Genomic DNA, 12,034 nt, shown 5'->3' with positions numbered 1-12,034 from the left:
GTTTTAATGAATGTTAAGACAATTATATCGATTCAACGACTCAATTATATAAAAAAGGTGAAATAAGGAATGAACACGGCACTTTGCGTTATTTGAGGCCCAAAAATACCGATTTTCATGTTTCATTTCTGTGACATTTTGGTTTACACGCGCACAGGCCACGAGCAGTGACACGAATGATTCCCCGTCGAGGGAGATACGGTTATTGCTTAGCTAAAAGTCTTTCTACTGCTGACACTCCGGTCGGACTGAGCGGGCTGGCGGCAGCAGAGCACATCGGCAGAAACGGTCAGCTAAAACTGAAATAAATAGAGCAGGGCACGACCACTCTGTAAATATTAGACCACTCGGGCATGTCTATTATGCTTTATCAAATGCCGACATCCACTCGTACACTTAATTGCAGCCTGTGCAATTTCGTGCCGCCATGTGAGAAGGAAACAATTCTACTTGAACACAGAAACCGAATTAGCCGACACATCATATAGGGTTCTTGAAAATAAAAATCGGAGACGCGCGTGAACCCAAACCGTTTAAACGCGCAGAATTTGACTATCAAAGTCAAAATTGCTCTCACTACCTCACGAGTAATGTAATAGTCGTAGTACCACTGTCAAAGTGCGCACTATAATTTACTAATAGGCGTTTCCTGCTTCTGTTTAACAGTTGACAAATAAGTCAACTCAGTTATGCACATTGGTACTGGCATGTCCAATTACAGGGTGCATCTGGTAAGACACAGCGCCTCTTAATGCAACAAAAGCACAATCAATGAATATGACAGAATGTCTTCCGAAGTGGAACGGTTGATAGCTTAAAAGTCGCAGTTCACCGAACTACAGTCATCGGAATAAGTAAGGAAGTGATCTCAGTAGGTCCCCCCGCACGGGGCACCTTGAGCAATCTTGGTGACGGTACTGGCGATACCGCGGACCCCGAGCCCCCAAACATAAGCTGGATCCAACCGTGGCAATGTGTTTATAGGTGGAGGGTTAGAAACCACGAACGGTGGCCGTCGGAGCCCAGGTCAAGCTCCGGCGGATGGGCTCCCTGTCTGTTTACCAGGCAGCGAGCTCCGGGACCTCTCAGGCTATCAGGGTAAGGTTTGAGAAGAAAGAACCCCCGTCCCCTGCTTCTATACTATGATGTATGGCATTCTCTAAACCCCCCCCCCCAAACGTGATCGGTCCCTGAAAAGGGGCCGCACCGAAGTATCTTTTCCTTCATTGCCATCTTTGACATTTCCTGAACCAGATAATTTTTCTCGATTTCTTGTCATGGAATCCATCAATCCAACCCACCCCCTTGCATCTCAGTCAGTCTTCTTGATTGCCAAGTATCTTGAAGCCATAGTAGGAAAATCGTATAAGTGCAAAAAACAAAAGTCTGGTGAACTCCTAATTGAAATAAATGACAAGCAGCAGTCTGCAAAGCTTCTTGCTCAGACTAGACTGGCTGATCTCGACATCCGGGTCACACCCCATCGGAGCCTCAACAGCTCGCAGGGTGTGATATCCGAGACAGACCTCCTGAACGAAACGGATGCGGATCTCCTTGCCGGCTTGAAGGATCAGGGCGTCACTGCCGTGAGACGCATCAATATCCGCAGAGACGACAGGGAGATTCCGACCAAACACATTATCTTGACTTTCGACCGCGCAGTTCTTCCACAATACATAAACGCAGGTTTTATCCGTTGCTCCATCCGTCCCTACATCCCGAACCCGCGGCGCTGTTTTAAGTGCCAGAGGTTCGGGCACGGTACGAACTCTTGCCGTGGCCGAACGACGTGTGCAAAATGCGCGGCGCACGATCATCCGAGCGAGAACTGCCCATCCGAAACTCTCACTTGTGTAAACTGCGGGGGGCCGCATGCAGCGTACTCCCGCAAGTGTGAAAAATTCCAAATGGAAAAAAAGATAATTAACATCAAGGTCACGGAGAACATCACCTTCCCAGAGGCGCGAAAGAGGTTCGCCTCTTTCCCTCTGGGGAGGTACGCAGACGCGGCTCGCCGGGGGGCGGAGCGGCGTCTGGTTTCCACAGGGACCCAGTTCAGCGAGTCTGACCTGGTCCCGCCCCCGCCCCCCGCTGGGTTGCCTCACGCAGCCCAACCCGGCACCACGCCGCTTGCTGAGGCAGCAGCGGTTGTGGTGCAAACCACTTCTGTCGGGACCGGTGCCGCTCCCGCCTCTGTCTCCCCGTCCTCCAGTCCGTTGGAGGGTACCGAGGTGATGGACACCACGGGCCCCGCACCGGCTCCCACCGTCACCGCACCGCCCGTGCCACCTCTGGTGCCCCGGACGCCCTCGGCGGTGGCGGCTCAAACGAAGGGCTCCCGAGGGGGGGCCAAGTCCGGGGGGCCCGGTCCGTCGGGCACCTCTCGGACATCCGACGACGAGATGGATGTCGGGCCGTTCCTGCCTGCAACGCAGCGCAAGGAGCGGCCACCGACTTCGAAGCCTACAGACAGGCCTAAAAAGCCTAACCCCAGAGTAACAGCCCCGAAAGACGACACATGAACACATACACACACTCCATTCATTCTTAAACCTAAATAATGGGAACAGAAAACATCATTCAATGGAACTGCAGAGGCCTCCTTAAAAATCTTGATGATGTGTATGATATCCTGCATGCCAATCAGCCAAGTCTCATGTGTCTCCAAGAGACTCACCTCAATTCCAAACAGACAAATTTCTTAAATAGGTACATGGTATTCAGAAAGGACAGGGTTGGCTGCACACACTCTTCAGGAGGTGTGGCAATTGTCGCCCGGAAATCCTTAGCCTGCCACCCTGTCACTCTGAACACTGTCCTCGAGGCTGTAGCAATTCGAACAATAATATTTAATAGGTTGGTAACGGTGTGCTCCATTTACATTCCTCCTGATCATGCACTTTCGAGCTCTGATTTCGAGGCGCTGGTCGACCAGCTGCCCGAACCATACATCCTAACAGGCGACCTTAATGCGCACAACTCTCTTTGGGGCTCCTCCAGAACGGATGCCCGAGGTCGCCTGATAGAGAAATTTCTTACATCTTCAGGAGCATGCCTTTTCAACAAAAAACAGCCTACCTACCATAACTTAGGACATAATACGTACTCACATCTCGACTTGGCTATTGGTTCTGCAATTCTCTTTCCATGTCTTGAGTGGGGCGTGGGCACGGACCCATATGGTAGTGACCACTTCCCCACATCCCTAACATACAGAGGTAAAGGCCCATGCAGTCCATCTGCCCATAACAGGTTTAATGGATCAAAAGCAAACTGGAGTACATTCACAGAAACATCTAAACTACACCACACAACCATAAAACACCTACACGTGGAGGAAGCAGCCCAACTCGTCACGGCGCACATAGTCGACGCCGCCGAAAAGTCCATGCCCCAGGCCTCCAGTGCGTCCCGCAACCCAAGGAGGCCCTGGTGGAACGAGGACTGCAGGCGGGCGCGAGAGGCCCAGAACAAGGCGTGGGGTGTCCTTCGCCGGTACCCCACGCCAGATAACCTAATTTCTTTTAAACGGGCAAAGGCTTTGGGGAAGCGAGTGCGTCGTGAGGCAAAAAGGGAGAGTTGGCGCAACTTCCTCACTTCCATCAACTCATACACTGACACACACAAAGTCTGGACACGAATACGAAAACTAAAAGGACAACAGACACACAGCCTGCCCCTGGTTAGTACAACAGGGGACACACTGGAAGACCAGGCTAACACACTTGCACAACACTTCGAACACGTGTCCAGTTCAGCACACTACACAAGCACTTTCATGAAACACAAAACATCTGTAGAAAAGAAGTCCCTGCGTGATAACAACAAGTCGCACACTTCTTACAATTCTCCTTTTTCTATTCATGAGCTGAAGGTTGCTCTGAGCACAAGAAGCCTTCAGCTCCAGGTGCAGACAAAATCACATACACCATGATAGAACACCTACACCCAGACACTCTTGAAACACTCCTACATCTATACAACAACATATGGCTTTCGGGGCACATTCCTCGCTTTTGGAGGGAGGCCATAGTAGTGGCTTTCCTGAAGGAAGGAAAGGACCCTTCCTCTCCTGCTAGCTATCGGCCCATCGCCCTCACAAGCTGCCTGTGCAAGCTCCTCGAGAAGATGATAAATAGGAGACTCGTGTACTTTCTTGAGTACAATGGTCTTCTCGAGGGCTGCCAGGCAGGCTTCAGGGCGGGGCGGTCCACGAACGACCAACTCGTCGCGCTCGAGTCCTATATAAAGGATGCTTTCCTCCACAAACAATATTGTATGACGGTATTCTTTGATCTGGAAAAAGCGTACGATACCGCGTGGCGGTATGGCATCCTAAGCGACCTCAAGTCCTTCGGCATGTCAGGTAACATGATAAACACACTTGCCAGCTACTTGTCTCAAAGAACCTTTCGTGTGCGAGTTGGAACTGCACTGTCTAGGGTTCATGTGCAGGAAAATGGAGTGCCACAAGGTGGAGTTTTAAGTTGCACCCTTTTTATTGTGAAAATGAATTCCCTTAGGAAGGCGCTGCCACCGTCGATTTCCTGTTCAGTCTATGTAGACGACATTCAACTCTCCTTTAAATCCTGTAACCTGTCTGTCTGTGAGCGCCAGGTCCAGCTTGGTGTTAACAAGCTAGCTGGCTGGGCAGATGGCAATGGTTTTAAATTTAATCCCGGGAAGTGCACTTGTATTTTGTTTTCCAAGAGACGTGGTATCCGGCCGGATCCAGACATTCAACTCCACGGTGTCTCTATTCCTGTAAAAAAGGAGCACAAGTTCTTGGGTATTATCTTTGACGAAAAGCTGACATTCATCCCACACATAAAACAACTAAAACATAAATGCTTAAAAACAATGAATATCCTGAAGGTTCTGTCGCACATCTCTTTTGGTGCCGACAAACAACTTCTCTTACGTGTTTTTACCAGCTTGATAGGTTCACGATTGGACTATGGTAGCGTTGTTTATGGGTCAGCAAGTAAAACATCTCTCAAAATGCTGGACCCAGTGCTCCATCTCGGGCTCCGCCTGGCGTGTGGCGCCTTCCGCACTAGCCCGGTCGAAAGCCTCTATGTGGAGTGCAACAAATGGAACCTACAACGTCAGCGAGCTTACACAGATCTCCTTTATGCTTTTAAAATTTCATCCATGCCTCACCATCCTTTTAAATCAGTTTTTCATTATACGTCCATGACTGAACTCCTTTTAAATCGACCATCGATCTCTGCGCCCTTCTCTTACAGAGTTAGAGAGGAGGCGTCAGAGCTTGCTGTCTCCTTTTTAGATACAATCCAAAGTTCTCTGACGGATTTTATAGCACCATGGCATCTCCGCCCTGTATCATGCGACACATCTTTTACACATCTAGATAAAAAGCGAGCTCCCACATGTGCAATTCTGCAGCATTTCTTGTATTTGCAGCAGAAGTATGAGTGCTCTGAATTTTATACGGATGCCTCTAAGACTTCCACCTCTGTGTCCTGCGCGGCGAATGGGCCCGGCCTTAGTGTCACCAAAACTCTGAATAGTCATACTAGTATATTTACGGCAGAGGCTTACGGTGTACTTCTTGTTGTCAATCATATACTTCAAAGTCACATCCCACAATCCATTATATATACAGACTCCCTCAGTGTCGTGCGGGCGTTGTCGTCAACAAAGTCTTCGAAAAATCACGTTGTAAATCTAATAGTCAAGGGTATTATGTCGGTGTATGTACGCAAGTTTGAACTGGTTCTTTGCTGGGTCCCTGGCCACAGTGGTATAGCCGGGAACGAAGCAGCGGACCGAATGGCTGCTGCTGCTACACTCTCGAATACAGTAGACATAACCACATTACCCTATACCGACGTGAAACCACACATCAGACAACAACTTCGCAAAACATGGCAAACGCACTGGAGTGAACAAACAGACAACAAGTTACACGTAATAAAACCACACTTGGGACCATGCACCACCGACACACGTAATAGATACACTGAAGTCGCCTTGGCTAGATTACGGATAGGGCACACTCATGCAACGCACTCGCACCTTCTCACGGGGTCTCCAAGACCTCTGTGCAGCAGGTGCGGAGAGGCCCTATCCGTGATCCACATCCTCATACAATGTAAGGCACTCGACATTACACGACGAAAACACTTCCCACAACTACACACACGACATATTCCACCACACCCGTCATACTTCTTAGGAGACGAAGCCATGTTCTCTGTTCAGCGAACCTTAAGGTTCCTATCTGAAGTTCATTTCTTAGAACTCATCTCTTATCACCCATAGTTTTACCCCTGGTCCTATACACCAGCCACCTTATTTAATTTTTAACCACTCTTGTTCTTCACCCTGGCCCTTTACACCAGCCGTGCTCATTGTTTTTAACTGATTTTATTTCGTGTTCTCTCCTATCAAATCACTTTGTGTTTGGCGCTCTTTGCCCATGTCGGCCTTGCGCCAATAAAATCAAACCATCATCATCATCATCATCTCAGTAGGTCCGTCGTTTGAAATACCTTCTTTGAGGTAAGAATCCTGAACGTGAGACCGTAACCTTCCTAGTGCATTCGTTTTAACGAATGTTCAAGTTCATCGAATCGCAGGGTACTATTCAACTACTCAAAATGAGGCGCTGGCCGTAGACCCTTATATCGAGGCTACATCGACAACCGGAGTGCGTTTCTCGCAAATGCACTCGCAACCATCTACCCTACACATAAAGCAATGCTTTGTAGAAGTAAAAGGCTCCCGTATGATGAATAGCAACTTTTTTTCAATAAATTTTCTCCACCTCTCGGTATTATCAATAGTATTTTGAGAGGGTTGCGTGCGTGTTTGCACGACAAAGCTACACCTGTAGAAGCCATCCACTACAGCCACGCCGTAGTGGATGGCTGCTGTATAAATTCGGCAACCTGTGGATCGGCAACGCACGCTGAAATATCGACGTCCGGGCATTTTCACTTTCCGCCTCGATCGGAAAAGCGTCCATGCCGGCCTTGGAATCATTTAATCAGGCCGTTTCATATAAGCTTCCTCACAGTAGCAACATTGCCCTTCGACCAATACGTTTGTCTAGCGGCAGGTCGAGTATGCTTACAAATTCTTAGTTCGTCCCCACAGCCTTTCTCAGAGCAATCAATCATCCTCATCATCAATCTGGTTGTGGCCAATGCGGGACGAAGGCCTCTCCAAAAGACCTCCAGCCACGTATATCGAGTACCAGCTGCGTCCACTCATTCCCGCCCAATTTATGTAGTTCAGCCCTCCATCGAGTTCTTGGCCGACTCCTATTTTGTTTACGCTGTATCGGCAGCCACTCCGTTAAACGGATGGTCCACCTTTCGAACGCCATGCGCATGACGTAACCCACCCATGCCCATTTTCTTCGCTTAATTTTTGCTTAATTTCTCCGCTTCGGAGTAATTACGGAGTGATAAAACAAGCGTAGAAAACTTCCATTGTGCTCAAACACTTTGAAAATTGCACTGAAGGCTATCGCTTGCGCAGTCGTAAGGAATAAACTAATTTAGCACGGGGCTTCTCCGTCTTGCTGTAGAGCTTTGGAACACGGAGTATGGAGTATGGAACACGGAACATGCCTCTACATGTTAATGAGTGGGTGAATCGCCCAGAATAACTGCGTGCCCTGAAACAGGGCGTCACATTAGTTTCTACGTCAAGGATTTAGGCGCACTTGCTCATTATTCTTGATTTCTCCGCAGCAGGCTGCGCCAAGACGCTGAAGCGTATCGGCCGGCTATAGACCGCGACACAGCTCGTGAGTTGGGCCGAAACCTCCCTACCCGGTTGTATGCGCCGGCACCCGCGACCATCCCGTTGAGTGCAGAGATATCCGCGAACCATCTTGTTTGAAGGTGGTGACGTGAAATTAAACGACAAAAAAGGTCCGCAATTCTAGGAACAAACCGTAAAAACAAACGTAACGACAATTGCCACAAGCATTTTGCTTTCGAGAAGGTGCGAGGTATTCGCAACTTTCACCAACAGTGGCGCCACCGCGCGGTGGCCGCCGGAACCAGTTGAAAGATTATACGCCGCTGCTTCGGCTCCAAATGGTGCACCCAATCATCGGGGGTTCTCTCTATGTCTTTACGTGGCTGAGTGTGGTTGAGTGTGGCTTCGGGCTAGTTGTTGCGTGGTCCACGGTCTTGCTTAGCGAAAAAAGCATAAACAAATTACACCATCTTCCCGTCGTGGAACCCTGAGTAGTATACAAAGCAGCAATGGGGTCGGTTCAAGTGCCCATTAGTTTTCGTTCGTCGTTTCCGTTAGGTAAAGGTACGTAGCTACCGTTATATTTACAGTTTGGTTTCCATGGTAATTACAACACTTTTCACTTACCGGAACTACGAAATGGGCAATTTCGTTCAGCCCATGGCTGTTTTGCATACTAGTCAGGGTTCCCCTACGGGAAGATGGTGTAATTTTATTAGATGTGACGGGGCTATGTCCCTCCCTTGCCGTTGTTGCGCCGTCCACACCCCCACTGCGCATGCTCGGCTTGCTGAACGCCCGGTGGTGTCTTACCCTTTAATGGATCCTGGAGCGACAGTGTTACCGGTGTTTTACTGGGCCGGCCCGAGATGAGCCGAGCATGCGCAGAGGGGGGGGGGGGGGGTGGACGGCGCCATAACAAGGGAGGGACATTGAACCCGACCATGAGATGCTAGAGCGACACTGTTGCCGCTATCTTCCAAGGCCGGCACGAGACGAGGACGCATCCCTTTAAAGGGCTCCTGGAGCGGCATTGTTGCCGCTGTCTTCGTGGGCCGATGGATGGACGGACGACGGACGACGGAGCCGACAGCAAGAGATGCTTTGCATCTAAAACAGGCGAGAGACACGGGAACACAAGAAGCACAAACGTTGCGCGTGCGGTCAGTCCATGATTGCAAAAGTGCTGCTTAGCGCAGTGCTGTGGCAAGGCATACCTCCGCCCCTTTCCGATTTATGTCCGCCTGAAGAAGGAATGGTTCCTTATCAGATTCAAATTGGGAAGCCTATTCACACACATAAAAAAAGGCCGCGCTACGTTCGCAGGCGTTGAGAAAGCTTGCCATATTCGTCGCGCACTGCATCGCAACCCCGCCACGAAGGAAGTCAGGTTGAAAGTGCCGTATTCGTGTGATGAAAGTGTATCGTAATGCTACAATTATAATTTTCGTACCCTGAAAGCAAATCGCTAGTTGTCGTCTCGTTGCAAGCTGCGGTCGTCACGTTGATCCCAGACCGAAGGTAGGCACCGTGAAATCTTGCTGCAGTAGCCGCGCTGCGCACTGCCTTACTTTGTCGCGTGGGACACGTCGCAAAGGCAGGCGTCATGAGACGGCACCGAAGTCGTCACGCATTCTAAGGACATGGCAAAGTTACCGTAGCAGTCGCAAGCTGTAGTCGTAACGTTGAGCCTGTCATGAGGGCAGGTGTCGTGCTCGCGCAGTGAACGTGTGCTACAATATACGGTACCCTAATCGTCGCGAACTGCCGTATTGGCGCCGATTCTGTTACGAAAGCAAGCGTGGAGAAAAGCACCACAATTTCGTGACGCCTGTATTCGTGGCAGAGTCGATGCGATGTATAGGCACGATTTGATACGCTGTCAGCGCACGGGCAAGACACGCATTCTGGGTGGCACACTCCACAGAATTTCTTGGCGCCAAACCACTACACCAACAAATACATAAAATGTAGCCTCAACCAGAAAAAGTGGGCCTCCAAATAATAAATAAAAACGCAAAGAAGCTGCGACATTTTGCGGAGTGTGCGAACAAAGCAGCAGCCCTTAGTAGCTATAAAGGAAAAAAACAATGACGCAAGCCAGGCCGCAGCCGACATTCTGTCGGCAACATATGCAGCATCCCGATTCAAAACCATCGCCTTCTGCTTCTGCAGGGCAGCGTTTCCTTTTATCAGTCATATTGGCGTTAATCTTGGCCACTACAGTAAACAGGTGGCACACCACTCTATGCACACCTAGCATCTAGCGCACACACTCCGACCACCCTAGTTATCTCTCGTACGGCCATATTGGATTTCTCGTTGCGCCACTTATAGCCGCTGGAAGTAGCGAATTTAACACGCCGCAGCTGCACCTGCGCTTTCAGGTGCGCCAGAGAGGAGGGCTCCGCAAAAATTTCAATTACCTGAAGATCTCTAGCCTGCAAAAGAATCTCGAGGTATAGCGTTTTCCTCTGTTGCCTCCATCCTAAAAAAAGAGCCGCTGCAATAGGAATCGGACCAACGCCCTTGTTGGAGCAGCACCACCCCTTAGCCACTGAGGTACCACGGCTTGTCGCATTCCCCAAGGTAAACCTCGCTCCTAACTACAAAGGGACAATAATTTCTGTGCTAAAATACGTGTCCCCGTGTTATTTATGGAGAACGATGTGATTCGGTCAGGCATTGAGCAACGCTATCGACCTGATAGCGAAAAGAGGAGTCTGCAACCCTGCTATTGACAGCCGGTCGGGCAACCAACAAGCAAAAGAGGAACTTTTTCACCGGAATAGTTCGTGACACATACAGGCGGCGCAAAAGGACGCAGATAAAGAGCGACGCCATCCAGGAAGCTCCGCAGTCTGTCTTTTCGCCTCCGGAAACGCAGGACACGGGGGCAACAAGTGCCGCTGGTGGAAGACGTCATTTCCCTTCCGAGCCCCTGCATCGCCTTCAAGCCGGTGGCATTTCCACAGGCCGCCGGCTCCGTCCTCTCGCCTCGTAGCAGTTTCTCCGCAATGTGCGGCTTCGCCTGCTGCCACCGACGCCCAAGCCAGACTCCGCGGTCCCAACCGCTCTCTCTCTCCTGAGTTTACCACGTCGTGTGTACGCTTCATCGGGAAAAGACCCTTAGGTGACGGAGAGCTCGTGAACCGCGTCGTCGCCTGAATATAGTCCTCCCTGCCCCCTGAAGCAGTTAGGACAATTACGGCTCATCAGCCATATTACCTGCCTCCCCCAGAACCAACCACGTTCAAGAGAAAGAGAGTGCCTGTCCGTCTGTGTGCTGCGGCGGCGCATACCGAAGTGGCCAAGGGGATCCACGAAACCCGGAGTGCCGCCGGGGAGGGCAAGTGGGCCATTGTTTCATCGTATCATTCGCCTTGTAGCGGGGACGGCCACACAAGGTTTGCGTCCTCAAGACACGCGCGGCCATTGCAAGAAGAGCTGGTTTCTTTGTACGTCGTTTCTTGGCCGGTGTGTCTTCATCCGCCCACGTCTTTGGTTCGCCTTGATGTATTCCCCGAGGCCATGCACAGTACGTAACCAGGCTCAGGATGTGTCCCACAGATCAAGCATGATGGCCTTCCTTAGAGTCGTCGCCGCATTTATCGTCGTCTGCATTGCCGGTGAGTTTTTGTGAAAGAGCGGCAGCGCAAAACTTTTCGTCATACTGCAGATGGGGTCACTGAAGAAGCTTGTCAGTTAACACAGATACCTGAAGAATCAGCCAACTAGCTCCAAAGCAGCAAGCTGCTGAATCAATGGGCGCACGCGATCCGCTTTTAGGCATCAATATGTGCCGCCAGACAGATTTTTAGTATGATTTACTTCCATTCAGAGTCACTCTGGATCACAGCGTGCTATCGGCATTGGTGGTGTCTTGTCACAGTATTCATTTGTTATCTCTCCTTTTTGCCGTAGTACTTCTGCCAATATACAGAGTCCGCCAGTGATCCCACCCATTCTTGGTCGAAGCTGAAAGAGAACTGGATAATATTTAGAGCAACAAAAACATTTGCATATCACCTTTTAATGCATCCGATGGCAGTTCATATCAATGCAATGTGGCACTACAGACGAAAGGAGGAATTTGTATACAAAATGAAGCGGTTTTCCCACTTTATATGTAAAGTCATCTTCCTTTTCCCATCTCTCTCTGGCTCTCTCTTTCTGTGTAGAACTTCGTAGAATTGCTTCTTCGGCTGTTGTATAACGCCGTATCGTATCTTTAAGTCATACTGCATGGCGTTCTAGTGCATGAGTCAATCTGATTTGATTTGATTGTAGGATT

At 49.9% G+C, this 12,034-nt stretch overlaps 1 protein-coding gene and 1 long non-coding RNA gene across 3 annotated transcripts in view; both read left to right on the top strand.

Annotated features, from left to right (window-relative positions):
- Window positions 1-12,034, top strand: part of LOC144162553 (receptor-type tyrosine-protein phosphatase kappa-like) — a 616,238-nt gene that overhangs the window by 329,428 nt on the left and 274,776 nt on the right. The gene's annotated exons all lie outside the window — the stretch shown is intronic.
- Window positions 10,569-12,034, top strand: part of LOC144161916 (uncharacterized) — a 40,169-nt gene continuing 38,703 nt past the window's right edge. Inside the window, exon 1 of the long non-coding RNA XR_013320528.1 lies at window positions 10,569-11,369. This is a non-coding gene — a long non-coding RNA (uncharacterized LOC144161916). The remainder of the gene's footprint in view (window positions 11,370-12,034) is intronic.

Source organism: Haemaphysalis longicornis, unplaced genomic scaffold (assembly GCF_048455015.1).
Source record: "Haemaphysalis longicornis isolate Haplotype H1 unplaced genomic scaffold, Haemaphysalis longicornis Haplotype H1 scaffold_12, whole genome shotgun sequence".
Taxonomy (NCBI): domain Eukaryota; kingdom Metazoa; phylum Arthropoda; class Arachnida; order Ixodida; family Ixodidae; genus Haemaphysalis; species Haemaphysalis longicornis.
The sequence above is the reverse complement of the archived record's forward strand: the minus strand, read 5'-3'. Positions and strand labels throughout refer to the sequence as shown.